This window comes from Pollicipes pollicipes, unplaced genomic scaffold, assembly GCF_011947565.3.
Source record: "Pollicipes pollicipes isolate AB1234 unplaced genomic scaffold, Ppol_2.1 Scaffold_6686;HRSCAF=7923_pilon_pilon_pilon, whole genome shotgun sequence".
In the NCBI taxonomy this organism is placed as follows: Eukaryota; Metazoa; Arthropoda; class Thecostraca; order Pollicipedomorpha; family Pollicipedidae; genus Pollicipes; species Pollicipes pollicipes.
In genome coordinates, this window is record NW_023596921.1 from 42365087 (window position 1) to 42380669 (window position 15583).

General features: G+C 48.5%; 1 long non-coding RNA gene across 1 annotated transcript; it reads right to left on the reverse strand.

The window, feature by feature from the left end:
• Nucleotides 1-19: 19 nt before the first annotated feature.
• Nucleotides 20-1309, reverse strand: LOC119108581 (uncharacterized). The gene is made up of 3 exons (XR_005095312.1): nt 1242-1309; nt 408-482; nt 20-109 (listed from the first exon to the last, which is right to left on the reverse strand). It is a non-coding gene; the product is annotated as an uncharacterized LOC119108581 (long non-coding RNA).
• Nucleotides 1310-15583: the final 14274 nt, after the last annotated feature.

The window sequence follows — 15583 nt, forward strand, 5'->3', positions numbered from 1 at the left end:
CCCTCGCAGACACGCACTTCGCACGTATTGGGCAGACAGATGGGAGAGCCGTCACGGACGTAGCAGTTGGTGCCGCGCTTACAGAAGAAGCCTTCGCATGAAGGTACATCTAGGAATAACACAAACATGCTAGCGTAAGCATTGCGTAACTGCGTTGTGGACAATACACTATCACTGATGTAAGGAATACGCAGATAGCTTATCAAGTGATGCATTACACAAAACAGTTTTTTTCATGACTCTTTCATTTTCAAGTCATGACTCTTTGATGCAAAGAAAGGATTGGCTGAGCTGCTACTTAGCAGACGTAACCGAATGTATCAATATCACTTGAATCACGTAATGTTTTGTTATTCTGACGATTTATGACTAAGGCAGCACACATCCGGAGGTGCACTGGTTCATACCTGGCACGCAGTCCGGCCCGTCGGGTAGTTCGTTGCAAAGTTCGCCAGCGGCGCATCGGATGTCGGCGCAGGTCACTGCGAACCGTTCCAAGAATACCTTAAGGGAGTGTTTAAGACCTTAAGGGAGTGTTTAATATCTTAAGGGAGTGTTTAATACCTTAAGGGAGTGTTTAACCTTTGGGAGGGAGTATTTAATATCTTAAGGGAGTGTTTAACCTTTGGGGCACATCTAAAAAGCATATGTCAGTGAAACTTCAGGGCCAGTCACGTCTAATAATAACGTTGAGTAGTGTCACTGCAACACAGTAAATACATAGTAAGGATATCCATCTTTAAATATTTGCGAATCCAAATTACGCTGCCAACGCCATGGAAAACACTACACAATATAGGATAAAAGCTTCATGTTGGCATATCTTTTTGTCTATATCAAGCTTCCGTAACATTTATTACACAAACAGCTTTACACAGTAGTGTGTTGCAAACTTTACAGAACATACATGTTGGAAAAAGCAGGCCAAATGAAACATATCACTTTTTTAGTGATATGCAGGGAGTCAAATGAGATTTCCCCGCAGGGTCTGCCACTTCAACTAGAAATTCTGAGGTCTTCGGAAGGATTTCCAGAAGGCTGGTATTACTGATCAAATTGGGCGCGTCTGATATAACGATGAGTGGAACGTACAAAAAAGTGGAATACTCCTTTCAAGGCCGCGCCAGTCAAGCACTGGCGTCCTCGATGTAGGCAGATCTGTTGGCGGATAAACCCCAGAGCCCTGCGTCACTACATAACCAGCGGGCTGCTTGAAGTGCGTTTGTTTGGCAGTTACTTACGTCTAACGCACGCAGGACCGGTGGGTCTTTCCTCGCACTTCTCATTGTCTTGGCACTGCCAGGTTTTACAGGTGGGAGCCTCTGAAATAGAACGTATAACATCATGACCGCAATTCTGGTAGCATTAGAGGTCTCGGTGGCACTGGCAGTGGTGATGAAAGAAATGCATCCAGAGGTGCATCGCCTACCTATGTGATCAATTCATGCACATATTGCTACGTCGCGCTTTTGAAGTGTGTGTGCTATATATATATATATATATATATATATATATATATATATAGTCTGCTCGCTTTTGGAAAGAATCCTGCGAAAGCCAGCGCTTTGAAGGGAAAAAGTAAGCTCTTAAGTTCAGCTCTTGATTCAAGAAAGCTGCATTTGCAATCTGAGTGGCATACGTTCACAGAAAGAGCAGATAGAGCTGTGAGTTTGAGGCTCGAACCAAGATGCTTCAAGATATGATACCAAAACCGCAGTGTTTGACTGACCTGGAACGCAGGCCTGACAGATTTGTTCCTCGCAGACGTAGTTTGGTTGGCACTTTGTTTTGCCGCAGACTGAAAGCATTCAATTGAAGTCATTTTGCTTAATTTCAATACACACTCCAGACTATATTTTTACAATACGGTGTTTAACGATCATGCAGACGCATCGGGGATGATGCACGCAGAGAAGTGACACCAGAAGCATTCTTATTCCTTCCAAAACACAGCATTAAGCCTGATAGTATACTCAGCAGGGGACGTTGAAAAAACTCACCTGCACCGCTTGGTTTGAAGGCTGCGAGCAGCTTCTTATTGGTCTGGGCACCCACGAAAGCCACGAGCAGCAGGAGAACGAAGGCGCGGGCAGCCATTGCTGTTGTCGGTGGTTGAGATGCAGGTGGAAGCGGCGCCAGAGATGGATGCTGCTCGCCTTCCGCAGGTCGTCGTCGCTTTTATACGGGACCTGCGGCCTCGGGCGGCCCTCGCACGCGACCAATACGCAGCGCGTTATCTCCGGGAACCGGTTTTGTGGATAACGTTTCGGGGCTTGGCTTTCGCGAGCAAGTGCCAACGTCAACATCTCAACTTTGTGGATGAAAACAGGCTGTTCTGGGTTCGTTGCACTCATCACTTGTGTTGTTCCCATACAGCTTGGATGATGTGAGTCCCGGAGATGAGTGCCCGAACACAATTCATTTGCATCCCGTGTTGGGGACACATACCCTTATCCTCAGCAGTTGGAGTGGCAGAAATCTTCAAGAGCTTACCAGTTTGCGAAGGGGTTTTGAAAAACCCCCGACAGGTTTTTGTGCTTGTTTTTCTTTTGTTCACGGCTGTTTCCATGTAATTAGCTGGAGCTCATCGGCATAAAAAGCTCTGTCTGCCCATCTGTCTTCATGCATGAGGACAGGTGGACACAAACACTGCATGGAGCGTTTCTTGGCGTTTTTGGCTGATCACGGTAATACGCGCTCGGGTTCAGGTCCAGTTTCAGTACCAGTTTTCAGTTCCAGTTTCAGTTCTAGTCAGTTCCCCGAATATTTTTCCAGAATAATTTATGGAATGCACGGCACAGCCGCACCAAACCTTGCATAGATGTAAACAATGAAACAGTGGATCTGTCGGTGTCAAGCATTAGATTTCCTTGTAAGATCGCTAACCTATGACAGGTCAAAGTCAGGTCGAGGCTGTCAGCGAAGGCAAGTCAAAGGAAATCATGCAGTCGGATGCGATTACTGAGTGTTAGGAGAAACTGTACCTTTGCGAGATAGCTTCTTAGACGATAAGACAAGTGTATTTAGAATGATGACAAATCCCATTGACCTCGGGTCAGGTGTGTAAGTCAGACCGAAGTCAAAAGCAGTCTATTTTTTAATGAATAATTTTCTATTTGAGGTGGCTTCTGATGCTTATTTCCAATTTTTTGATAACAGGGTCTGTAACAGACTTGCTCCTTGAATTTCCTTAAAATCAGAGTAGGTCACTGACCTAAAATAGCCCGGATCGACTTTTGGGTTTTATAAACATATCGCACAGCGCAATCCTTGACAGTTGTCAAAATTCAACAATAAAAGCAATCTCGCAGGTGTTGAGTCACCATGACCTTCTCAAGGTGAAACAATGCCATTGGTCTAAAATTAACACCAGCGACATTTTACTTAAAACATGTATCTCGGTTTAAGGCGCTTGCATGAGAAGATTTAGGGGACCTGGGCACCAGCTCAGAGTTGGTCATTGAACTCATTTGACTTGAAGATCTGGACCTACGAACTTCAAATTTTGTGAAAGTGAAGTTGCATGCAGGCGTACCTACCCTGTAAATGTCATGCTTCTAGCTGTGTTTCTTGGGAGTTATCAGGGGGACAAACTGACCCCAACCTGGCGCGTCATATTCAACCAGCCACCCGGACACATGTTAAGTTATTTTTGTCGATTCCTTCATAAGAAATAAGGTCCAGTCGTGATGCAACTTCGTTACGCATCACTTAGGTACCATTTTAACCAAAAAAGTACTCGTTTCTGCGTTGCCACCACGTCGACATACCCTGTTCATTTTGCATAATTGCATTTGTCGGCGGTCGAAAGTTTATTCCGCGGGCACCTGAAGACAGGTGAACTGATTACAGTGGCGTGTTTCCAGGTCGTATGAGAAGGTTCTGGTACTGTGTTGGTTAAGCAACGCGTGTGGAAAACCAGAGGTGTGGCTAATTCGATTCCCTGCGTGTCCGCCGTTCCTGCCAGGATGGCAGGCAGGTGACGCCACATAGCCTCAGCAGCTTCGCGTTAAGCGTTAGTGTCTCTTTCTTTGCTATGGCGTTTAGCAGCGTTTCTTTTCAAACACTCTTTGGCTTTTGGAAACTCAGAACCACATGGTCCATTTTGATCCAGCTGTTCAAAGCACACTGCACTAACATGTATGGTTGTGAAATGTGAAACAATGGGTGCAAAAAAAACATTCTAAGAGTTGCATATGGCCTACCACTCATGTATAAAGAAGATGGTAATCGTGTCACGCTGAACAAGGGACCATGACTCGTATAAAGGGCTTGAGCTTCCACCAGGTCCCATGCTTGTAGCTAGTCGGCAACTGCTATTCAGCTAAAAGACTCATGTATGCAGCGAGAATAGCATTTCTATGACATTGCATGCAATCGAAGTAGTGTTTAGTGGCGTTATTACCAGGACACATGCGGATTTCCAACATGAGTACGATCTCATGGCATTTGACCCCCTGGCAGTCGGTTTGACCCCTGGCAGTCGGCAGGTCAGAATTCCGGAACATCTTCATCGCCCACCGGGGTTGGTTTGTCCGTGATCACCACTAAATGCGCGAATTAGGGCGAATCCAGGGTCATCCCTGGATAAGGTTCTCTGACCTGTTAAACAGGAACTGAGTACCTTGCTTTCTGTCTTGCTCCAGGTGTGTGTACGTGTTGTGTTTGTATGTCTGTATGTGCAAAGGTATATACCAAGCTGGTGGTACGAAATTAACTTTATTATCTTTAGAATTACATCATTCTTAGCAGATTCTACCGCCGTCATGACGACCATGGCTGTCCTGACGTCGACAATCGCAACAACTGCAGTTGCCGCTGAATAGGATCTGCACTAAAATTAATTTAAACCACAATGTAACGTCTATACCCACACTCTTACTTCCACCACTCCCTGCCCCCTCCAACGGTGTGTTTGCCCCCCCCCCCCCCAACCCTCTGAAGATTTAGTACAAACAGCACATCTCAAAAGGTGAGCGCAAAACTGTATCGACGTTGAACTGAGTAGTTAAGAGATGCTTCACAGATGCAACAAGACAACGAAAACCGAGATGTCCACTCCAATTAAACCCAGCTGATTGAGCTTCGCACAATTTCAGACCTCGCGTTCGTATCATATTGACATCATTACCTTTTCTTCATTTTCCTACATGAGGCATAATTTTTATTACAAAATGAAAGCCCTGTTGATTCCGGTTTAGCTTGTAGTATGACATTATGTTGCGGTGTTTCAACTTCTGCAGCCTGCAATAATTTGCAATGTCCTGCCTCAGCGTCTTATCCAAGGCTATGCAAGTGAAACAGCGTAGGCCTTATGAGTGAATCGTTAGCTAATTAAAGGAAACCGGTCGCCTACTAGCACACGAAAACGTGACGAATCTGCTAACGGTCTTCGTTCGGAGCGCCTTTGAGTCAAGCTCAACTTCGACGTAAATTTTCAATTAAACAGTTTCGGAACCCTAATGACCGACATTCACCGACTAAACCGATAGCGGTAATGGTTTGCCAACGACCACCACGTAAACAACACGAGCCGTATCCGGACATAGTTGACTCGAGTGCTGCCTTCCAGCCCGCAGCCCGCCCTGCGGTCGAGGGTTTCCGTGGCAGCCTTTAACAGTGGCGCACACGGTGGCGCACAGTGGCGCACACCAACAGACAATCTGTATCCCGAAGCCGTGCACATGAAAAAAACCTAAAGCCACGTGCCAAGGGCGGTTTCTGCTATATCGGCCCTGTGTCGATAGCTGAAACCATGCTTCGACCGTCAACGCCGAACAAAATCATGACGCTGCCTTACGACAACGTCTTCCGCCGAGGCGCGACGAGATGACTTGATGGAACAGGTACATGGTCCCTTATTCATTGCTTCCTTTTCAGCTGTTTTCTTATAAGCTTTTCATTTTCAGCTGTTTTATTTTCGCTTGTTCTCTATTCAACTGGTTCATATTAAGTTGCTTCGTATTCAATTGTTTCATATTCATTTGTTTCATATTGAGTTGTTTCGCATGTATTTGTTTCGTATTCATTTCTTTCGTATTCAGTCTAGCCCGTTACTTAGCTATTTCGTTAGGTCAAAAAAGCCACCAGTGGAAAAGTGTTATGCAGAGCTACCAACTAAGAGAATTGATCGCTAGGCTGCTTGGTCTGCGAACTACCAAAAGTAGATAACATACAGCACTACGGGTGCGCGACGGGGTGGCAGCTAAGCCGCATCATTGCGGTGGCAGCGTAATCGTAGGAGTTTTCGAAGTCAACTCGAAGATCAGAAGGCAACGATGCTGAGCAAGGCGAGCGATGTGCACATAGTCAAACTTCAAGTACTTGTAAGCGTGCTCCTCTGTTCAGATTACTACCACCTGATCCCCTCAAACCAATTGCTTTTAGTTTGACATGAAAGTTGTTCCTGCCTAGCACAGTCAATAATGGTGGGGAGCAGTGAGGAGACTAGAAACAAAATAACACGTAGTGGCACCTAAATGACTCGTCAAAAACAAGCCTGCACAGCAGGGGTATAGCTTCCTATTCATTTGGGGGGCTTCACCTCCCTCCGAACTTGACCTCTAGCCTCCCTAACTTTGAGAGAAACGTGGGATAAACCCTGAGATATACTCGCTTGTAAGCGAGATTTAATGGTAGGTTTCAAGATTATTTACGCTCCAGTCCCCTGCCTCGTTTTACGAAACTGCGTTCCATGCGGCACACACTATACGGGTATAATTGTACAAACTTAAGTGATGGAGGTGAGCTAAACAGAAAGAAATAACCACAGTTACCACCAAATTGTGGCAACAACTATATTCCTCCACGGAGTTTGCCCCCTTCTCTTCTGGAAGCTCCGGGAGAGGGAGCACGGATAAAGCACATGCTTGAGAAATTTGCGTTTGTGTTTGAGTGTGATAAGTACGCGTCACTAGATGCAGCGACTCGAAAACCCCTTTAGCCCGGTACCGACACAAAGCTTGAGCCGGTTTGTTCCTTGTGCAGCTCTGAGTATAATGGTGTATAGCTTTATGTGTTTTAACATACATGTATTATGGATGGCTGCGTTAAGGTACCAGCGCCAACCCGTCGGGCGCGGTTCGCGGAAGCTTCGATTGCCGCTCACCGCCTGCGCCGGCCGTAGATCGCCGTGGAATGCTCCCATTCAGCGGCGCTCAGGGGTCTTATACGGGGAGTGATGGCGACGACACTGGCCAGTGCTGAGCGGAGAGAGGAGGCAGAGGAGTACAAGATCGAGTTTCATGTTGTTATTGGGGTGGGAGCGAAAGAATCATCTCGTATTGATTTATTTCGACGAATTTTATTTTGTCCATTCTCATCACGTGCTTCGCGAAAGTGACACCCCTGCCCCAGCAGTTTGTTCATGATCGGTATCAAGACAGCTCAGTGTGCCGGCCGCCCATCTCTGCAGCAGTTCTCGCGTAAGCGTTTTCAATTTCTACGCCGATTTCATTGTAATGGTTGACCACATAAGCTGGCAAAACACATCAGCATATGCGACGTTAACTTCTATGCGATTGGCTAGCTGGTCATATGTATCTGCAGGTGTCAAGTTGTCCATTGTCGAAACGACGACACCCGACGCTCCGGCCGTCTCGGCTCGACGAACAATTCTCCCGTGTACGTTTTCGCTTCTCATATGCTCCCGTTTCCATGGTCAGCGGCGTATACGCCAGAGCTTGCAAAGCACACGGTCATGCACGCTAATTAGCTTTATGCATCGGCTTGCTGGTTACATGCATCTCCCGCTGACAGTTTGCTGGTTACACGCATCTCCCGCTGACAGTTTGCTGGTTACACGCATCTCCCGCTGACAGTTTGCTGGTTACGCGCATCTCCCGCTAACAGTTTGCTGGTTACACGCATCTCCCGCTGATAGTTTGCTGGTTACATGCATCTCCCGCTGACAGTTTGCTGGTTACATGCATCTCCCGCTGACAGTTTGCTGGTTACATGCATCTCCCGCTGACAGCTTGCTGGTTACACGCATCTCCCGCTGACAGTTTGCTGGTTACATGCATCTCCCGCTGACAGTTTGCTGGTTACATGCATCTCCCGCTGACAGTTTGCTGGCTACACGCATCTCCCGCTGACAGTTTGCTGGTTACACGCATCTCCCGCTGACAGTTTGCTGGTTACACGCATCTCCCGCTGACAGTTTGCTGGTTACACGCATCTCCCGCTGACAGTTTGCTGGTTACATGCATCTCCCGCTGACAGCTTGCTGGTTACATGCATCTCCCGCTGACAGTTTGCTGTAACAGAAAATATGTGCGACAGTTTTCGATGTTCCGTTGGTCCCGAGGCGTTACTGCCCTCGGCTAGCGGTCGTGCCGCATTGAAATCTTGGCACAATTGACGCCCTCGCCCCGTACAGAGCAAGTGAAAAGCAGACTTATGGAAAACCCCATGGACGGCATACCCCAGATATCGCTGATCTGTCAGTCATTGAGCGAATCCTTGTGGCCGTTTTGGTGAAGGTCTTGCTCACCATGCAGTCAATCGGTGAGAATTCGTATTGTCTTTTCACCTGATGCGACTATGAAACAAGGACCCGACATGGCGAGGGGTCATTTGTAGAGAGGTCGGACACGTTATGAGATTGGTTACTGTGATTCACTAAAATCTTTCCAAAATTATCGACGGCGCATACAGCTTGGCTGAATTAGCGCGATAGAAATGAGCTGTCATATCCGTCTTAAATGAGCATGATGAAAAGAGCTATACGAATACCTTGATCGCGAAAAGCTCACTTGCCGGGAGTTCCGTGCCGGAGTTCCGTGCGCTACTGTGCGCTGTTGTGATAGCTCCATTGTCTGCGTGCGAGGTAAGATACCCGGACGGCGCCTTTAACAAGTCGTGACAAAAACACGCGAGGCGCACTGCGGGGGTCACCTCTGGGCTAATCCCGCAGTGCGCCGTGCCTTACAAACCGGTTTGGGATTCGCTCGGGCGCTGACCGCTGAAACAGGCCGCCATGCTAACCGTGCAGCAGTGACGTCATAACAACGTAACGTCAATGGTGGTGCGTCAAAGCTCGCTCCCCTTGTATGGCTATCCCCGCCCACATTAACGCCCGGCAGCTCTGCATCGTTAAGAAAGCGGTTTACAGATATATGGGATCCTCTTACTAGACGCGAATGAGAGACAACGAGACGCTTTCCTGGTGCTGAATGCCTCTTGTTCACGGGAAAAGCCCCTTTGGAGCTCGACGAGCCTTCTGAATGTTTTGGAAGGTGTTTCAACACTTGAGTGATCTTCTTTAGCACCTCATGCAAGTCGTGACGCATTCGTGGAGGCTCGTCTTGGGCCCATGATTGCAAAGGTGGACATTGAGGCCTGCGGGGTCTCATGTCTCAATACATAATGTTGATGCCTTCAAGCGATGACTATTTGCGATGGGCTATGTTCCTTTAACGATTTCACTGAGCTTGGTCGACGGTTCTGACTATTGGAATGCGACGCTTAATTACAAACGCATCGATTTTAGATTAAGTGAAGCTCCCAGCCTTGACAAACTAGGCTTTGTTTCAAGTGAGCTTAGTGAAAAGGTCAGTCATTTAAAGCAAAGAAACGTGTCGGCAATATTCGTGTACTTACCCATGTGAAGGATTAAACAGCAGTGAACACTTGAGACGGAAGCATGAATCATTGTCAGTGTTATTCTCTTGATTTTTTGATTAATTATCTACCCGGTAGAGGGTAATGCAACCTCCCCACCTATAGTTCTCCTAAGAGTTTAATTAATTATCTGCCCGATAGAGGGTAATGCGTCCTCCTAAGAGTTTCTAAGGGTTCTTTCCGGCATGCCGTGCAACCGCGCCCACATTTTCCAAACCTTTGTGCATTGCTTTGGGGAATAAGTTCGGGAATGCTGAAAAGATACTAAGATGCAACTTGATATCACCGAAAACACACCAAAATTCACCTCAACATGCTCAAATTGAAGCAGTTAACATGTCTTGGGCACCTCAGTGTCGTTATTGTTGGCATGTAAAGCTGAAATGATATTATTTCCATGAAAAATCGGCATCTGACACCGGGACAAATTGGCATCTGACATTTAGATTTCGGGGACAAATTCGCATTTGACTCGGGGGCCAATCGTTGACCTGGCAACATAAAACTGATAGCTAACCGCGAGTTCTTGCTAAGGTCAGTCCAGCGTATTTGTCGCGAGGCTCCACCATTTTAAGCTTGAAAACGCCAGGGGTCGTATCGACCCCCTACCCGTCTTCGTTGTGAAAAATGGACAACGGGCGAAGAAAATTTTCACCTATAGTGTGGTTAGCAAACATATTGACATTCATTGCAGAAACCTGTAAGCAGTTACTAAAAATGGGGGCTGCCGAATTTTGGTGGCAAGGGCCCGCTGAATATCAATTCCGGTAGTTCACCTAGTCCTTGACTACTCAAAACAGACTTTATGCATTTGGCGTCCCATCACACCCACACCACGCATACACATCCGCTGATGTCCACGTCACTCGTCTCCCTCTTGGCTCGCACACGGGTAGGACCACCCCTTTGCCTCCTCCCCCTCGTCCAGTGCCTTGGCATTATAATTCGCGCCTCTGCGCGGGTTCTCGTTGAGCTAAATCGAATTCATTCCATGCATTTTAACACCCAATGAAGCCACGTGAGTGCCCTATTTAAAACATACCAGGCAATTTTGTTATCAGCTTGTCACCGATGCGGCAACCGGACGGCATCAGGTGTTCCAAAGCTGGACGACGACTCGTTCCCTCGCCTGACCGCCTGGGTGACGGCTCGGTATTCAGACGACGTTCCCTTGCGTCCCGTCCATGGTGGGGAAGCCCATCACTCCTTCGGCCACGCCCGCCGCTCGCAGCTTCCCACCGCCACGGACACGCCTTAGGCGGCGCCAAGTCCAGCTGAGAGACGTCGCCTCCAGCGCTTCTGCGCCTTCGCTCCTCGCCTGCCGGAGTAAGCTTGGCGAGGCTCTGCCGCACAGCTCGTGCCTCAGAGGTCTGGAGGTAGATAGCGCACCTGATGGAGCCGTGGAGCCCGTCGGCAGACGGCGAACGCTCGGCGCGACCTGCGTTTGCGCCTTACGGTCTCCTCGGCCGGTACGCCCTGGAGGCTCGGCCTGACCGGTCTGTCCGACGACCTCGTCTCTCGTCGGCTTCCCGAAAAGCGTCGGTGGCGGGATCTCCATCCGTCCCGAACATGCCACCATCAAGAGCTCGTACACCACGTCGCAAGATGTAGCGAACAGCCGTCCATGGTCCGGTTAAGATGGGGACAACAGCTCGTGGACTCACATCGTGCGTGTTATCGCCGGCGTCCCGCTGTCCGCGGAGCCAGAGGTCGTCGCCAGGCGATCAGCGTTGGGGCCGTCCTGTTCTCGATGCACGGCTGTCGGCCCCTGGTGCGTGGCAGTCTCTCTTCTTTGCCGCGGAGCCATCTGCCCGATACCCCTGGGTATCGGGCAGATGACTCTCTGGGCAGACGAGGACAAGCAGACTCTCCCCCGAGACCTTCCCCTCGCGGCTTCTCAGCCACTTCTCAGCCGAGACTCGTCACGTTTTACCTCTTCGCAATTTCTCTAGACTGGGTCGGCCCGCCCTCGTGTTCTGCCTGATCCAATAGTTTTGGCCGTAATATTCCTCTCGTCCAATAAGTTACAGGGCAGGCGTGCCCTACCTCCAGGACTCGACCTCCGACGGGATCCAGGGCCAGAACTTGACCCCCGATGCGACGGCGATAGTGCAAGGCTCGTCCGGTCCCTTTTTGCCCCGCCTCGTGTGGGCCCCGCGCGTCCCACTCCGGCCCAGTTCCCACGTGGTGTGGCGCTCCATATACCAGGTGGGGTGGCAGCGGCACCAGCGAGGTAGGGTTCTCGGGCATAGCAGCAAACACCATCGATACATCCCGCACAAACATCTTTGCGTGCATGTTTTAGATGCCAGTCAGGCGTCCCGCGCCCAGAAATTTTGACCGTCAGATTGACGGCAGACGCTTCCTTTTTTACTTGGTGGCACATTTCGCAAAACAAGGCCACGGCCATGGCCGTTTCGGGCGCGGCGGGGGGGGGGGGGGGCGAGCGGCAACTTATCCCACCTGGCTGGGCGACGCACACTGTTTTCTCCCGTAGATTTGGTCAACAACAGGCGCCACGATGTTGTTGCGGGCCAATCGTTTGGAGCGTCGGGAGGATCCCGCATTCGCCTCTTTGGCCCCGCTCAGCCCTTATAGCCATGCTTGGTTTGGCAGAGAGGAGAGGGGAGAGGAGTTTCTGGCCTCAGCCGATTCGCTTGTCGTTCCATCCCGCGCCCGGAAGATCCACCGATCCTGGACGGGTGGTGCACAACGTGGAGAGCAGCGAAGTGTATGTCTACATAAACAGCACATCTGCTTCGCCATAACCCGATTCTACTGCATCTACACTAAAAAAGTTTGTTCTGGAAATGGGAGCTCCCACGATGGAAATTCATTACCCATATCTGAGAAGTGTACGACACTTATGGGAGAGTTCTGTTGATACCAATTCATGCTCGTTTTCAGAGGAGTACTATCCTCATGCAGCGGCACAACTCTCAGTGGCGAGGGGTGATTATTTTACCAGGCAATAAAAAAGTGCAGGAGTAATGAATCCACGAGGTGTAACATGACACCTTGTTAAGTTACTCCTTTGCTCGGAGCTCTAGAAATACGTTGGAGTATTGCTATTCATTTCATCGATATCCGGAGCATTGTGATCGTATGGGACAGCCTATGGTACGCTTAAGTTGTGCTATGCTTCGTGATCCTTATACTCCTTACAGAGTTATTCTCTCAAAGGCACTACCTGCCAGTGAGTACCCTTATTTTACATTGAGATGTTCCACACTTGAAAAGTTCCGAAACTCACCAACATAAATTCCCTTATTTCAAAAGATGAAATTAATAACCTTTTTGTCAAATTGATTTAACAACGTTATCAGAAATGGGCAGGAGTTATCAGCACACTGTTCGAAATGTAACGGAGCTTGTTTTCGTAACTTATTACTGATATGTTCTCAACGCTCCAAAATTATCGGCACATCTTGTCCCGATTTTTCTTATTGTCGTCAAATGTAATAACGGAACAATCTCAAATCCACGGAAAACACGCCCGCTTTGAACAGTCGCATATTCAATGTGCACAAAATGTGTTGTAAAAACTACAAAAAGCAGCTGCATTGGTCCTCGACTGATGCATTCATGCTCGATGTGCCACGGTTAACCCCTGTAGCAGATTTCTAACTCCTTGCGTGATAGCTAATGCTAGTGGAGACCTCGCACGTGCCAGTCCTCACGATTATCAAAGAGAGATCTCGTCAAACAGGGCTTTTATTTTCTGTGCTCTTACCATACATACCACATACCACTGCCAAAGAGCATACCACTTACCAACACTCACACTACAGCGTTCACACGCACAGCCGACAGCGATTGCGCGTCTTGCGGCCCGGAGAGAGTACAAGCCTTCTTAGGGTCACCAATGGTGCATTCAATACACAACACGCGTCGGAATTGATTCATGGTCTTTGGGTACAGAAATGACACGATGTTAACTAATGAGAAACGAGTGCAACGTTGTCGGATGGCCGCCTAAACCAATAACAAAGTAGGATATCGCCTTGCGTTCCCAGAACTGACTGATGCCACTGGCAGATGGTGAGACGCTGAAGGCGATTTTTTAAAGGAAGCATCGGGTAGCATTTCGGGTAGCATTTCCATGAAAAATCGGCATCTGACACAGGCGTACCTCTTGTATCTATTTGGGGCTATAAAAAAATCCACTTTTTGGCCAGGAAGGCAAAACTAATAATTTTGTTACAACCCCAAATAGATACAAGACTAGTGTATTTATTTTCTTGGTGCTGCAAACCATTGATAATATAGTTACGAGGTGTGCGTCTTGAGCATACCAAAGATTTTAAAGCATTTCTTTACATCACTCCTTTATCGGAGCGCAATTAGCCGTTTTCAATTTCGTGACACTAATCACAGCGTACATCTCGGAACTATACTATGAATAATAGATTTACACTATCGCCCAATCACCCATTGATGAGAAAAGATAGCTGAACGAGACCTTCTGTATTAGGCACACTAACATCATGTACATTTTCGAAACGAGATTTTCACAACCTTGGAAACGGTCAAAAGAGGCTGCCGAACAGAACGTTTGTCTTATACTAGCACACTCACACTTTGTATACTAGTACACTTGCACATATATACTAGAGCACTTTGGCCCTATTTTCATTGCCTCGTACTTTTTACGCACGAATCGACGGAAATCGTCTGACGCAGTGGAAACATAGCCTGGCGCATAAACCAGCACAGACAGTTTACATGTAGAGCGTATGTCCAGCCGAACCAGTACAATCGACATTGCAACGCCCAGTCTGCTCTCATCATAGGTACAACGTCCAGTCTGTTCCAATTATTGGCACAACGTCCAGTCTGTTCCCATCATGAGTACAACGTCCAGTCTGTTCCAATTATTGGCACAACGTCCAGTCTGTTACCATCATGAGTACAACGTCCAGTCTGCTCCAATTATTGGCACAACGTCCAGTCTGTTACCATCATGAGTACAACGTCCAGTCTGCTCCCATCATGAGTACAACGTCCAGTCTGCTCCCATCATGAGAACAACGTTTTGACTCCTGTGACCGTCGGCGCCTAACAGCCAAAAGGGGTCATCGGGCCTTCAGTTTGCCTACTGCATGTGCCGAAAGTGGACTCCCGACACACCGGCCTCGACGATATGACAGATAAAAGCATTTTAGTTCGTGTTAACCTTACTTTTGAGTTGTTCCGTGAATTGGTAAAATGACGCCAGTACATCACATGGGGTTCATAGCGCAACAAGGAGACACAGAGTCAACCGCAAAACCATACTCGTTCTCCAGGAGTAAAACATAAATCCGACTCGCATTTGACAGGTTTTCTCCTTTGCTGATCACCGGGGTGACCTCGAGGGGCACTTTGAGGCGACTGTTGGTCTGAGTCATCATCAGAACTGCGGTGTTTCGATCATCCCAATGGCCGTCATCCTTCTGCGCGACCAGCGCATGTGTGGCTTTCCAGGCGAGACTAGGTGTGATGTCATCAGCTGCAGGACCGAACTGAAACGCCTAGCGTATCTATATGATGCTGCAGAACACGACATTCCGAAAAGTGTGCGACCCATTTCGGCCTTCACCTATGTATCTAGGCTTCTAAGGTTCCTATAGCATCAGGCGTCGAACCCACAATCTCGCGATCAGCAGGCAGACATTCTAGCTCCATGCCGCCGGGGGGACTGACAACAGCGCGACTCATGATTCAATTCATGCTAATATCCCGTCTCAGGCATACCACAAGACTTCTGAGTCGAGCTCACCGGCGAACCTTACATCTGTTCACAACCGCAATGGTCGCCTTGAACGCAGCGCGGAAGTCCTGGCTGGACACGATGGAGACAAGAGGGCTGAGCACGGCGGTGATGCTGCCGCCGGCGAGCTGCACCAGCCAGAGGTGCAGCACCTCGTGCGGCATAGTGTAGCACTGCGCCAACAGCCAGCGGACGTAGAAGAAAAGC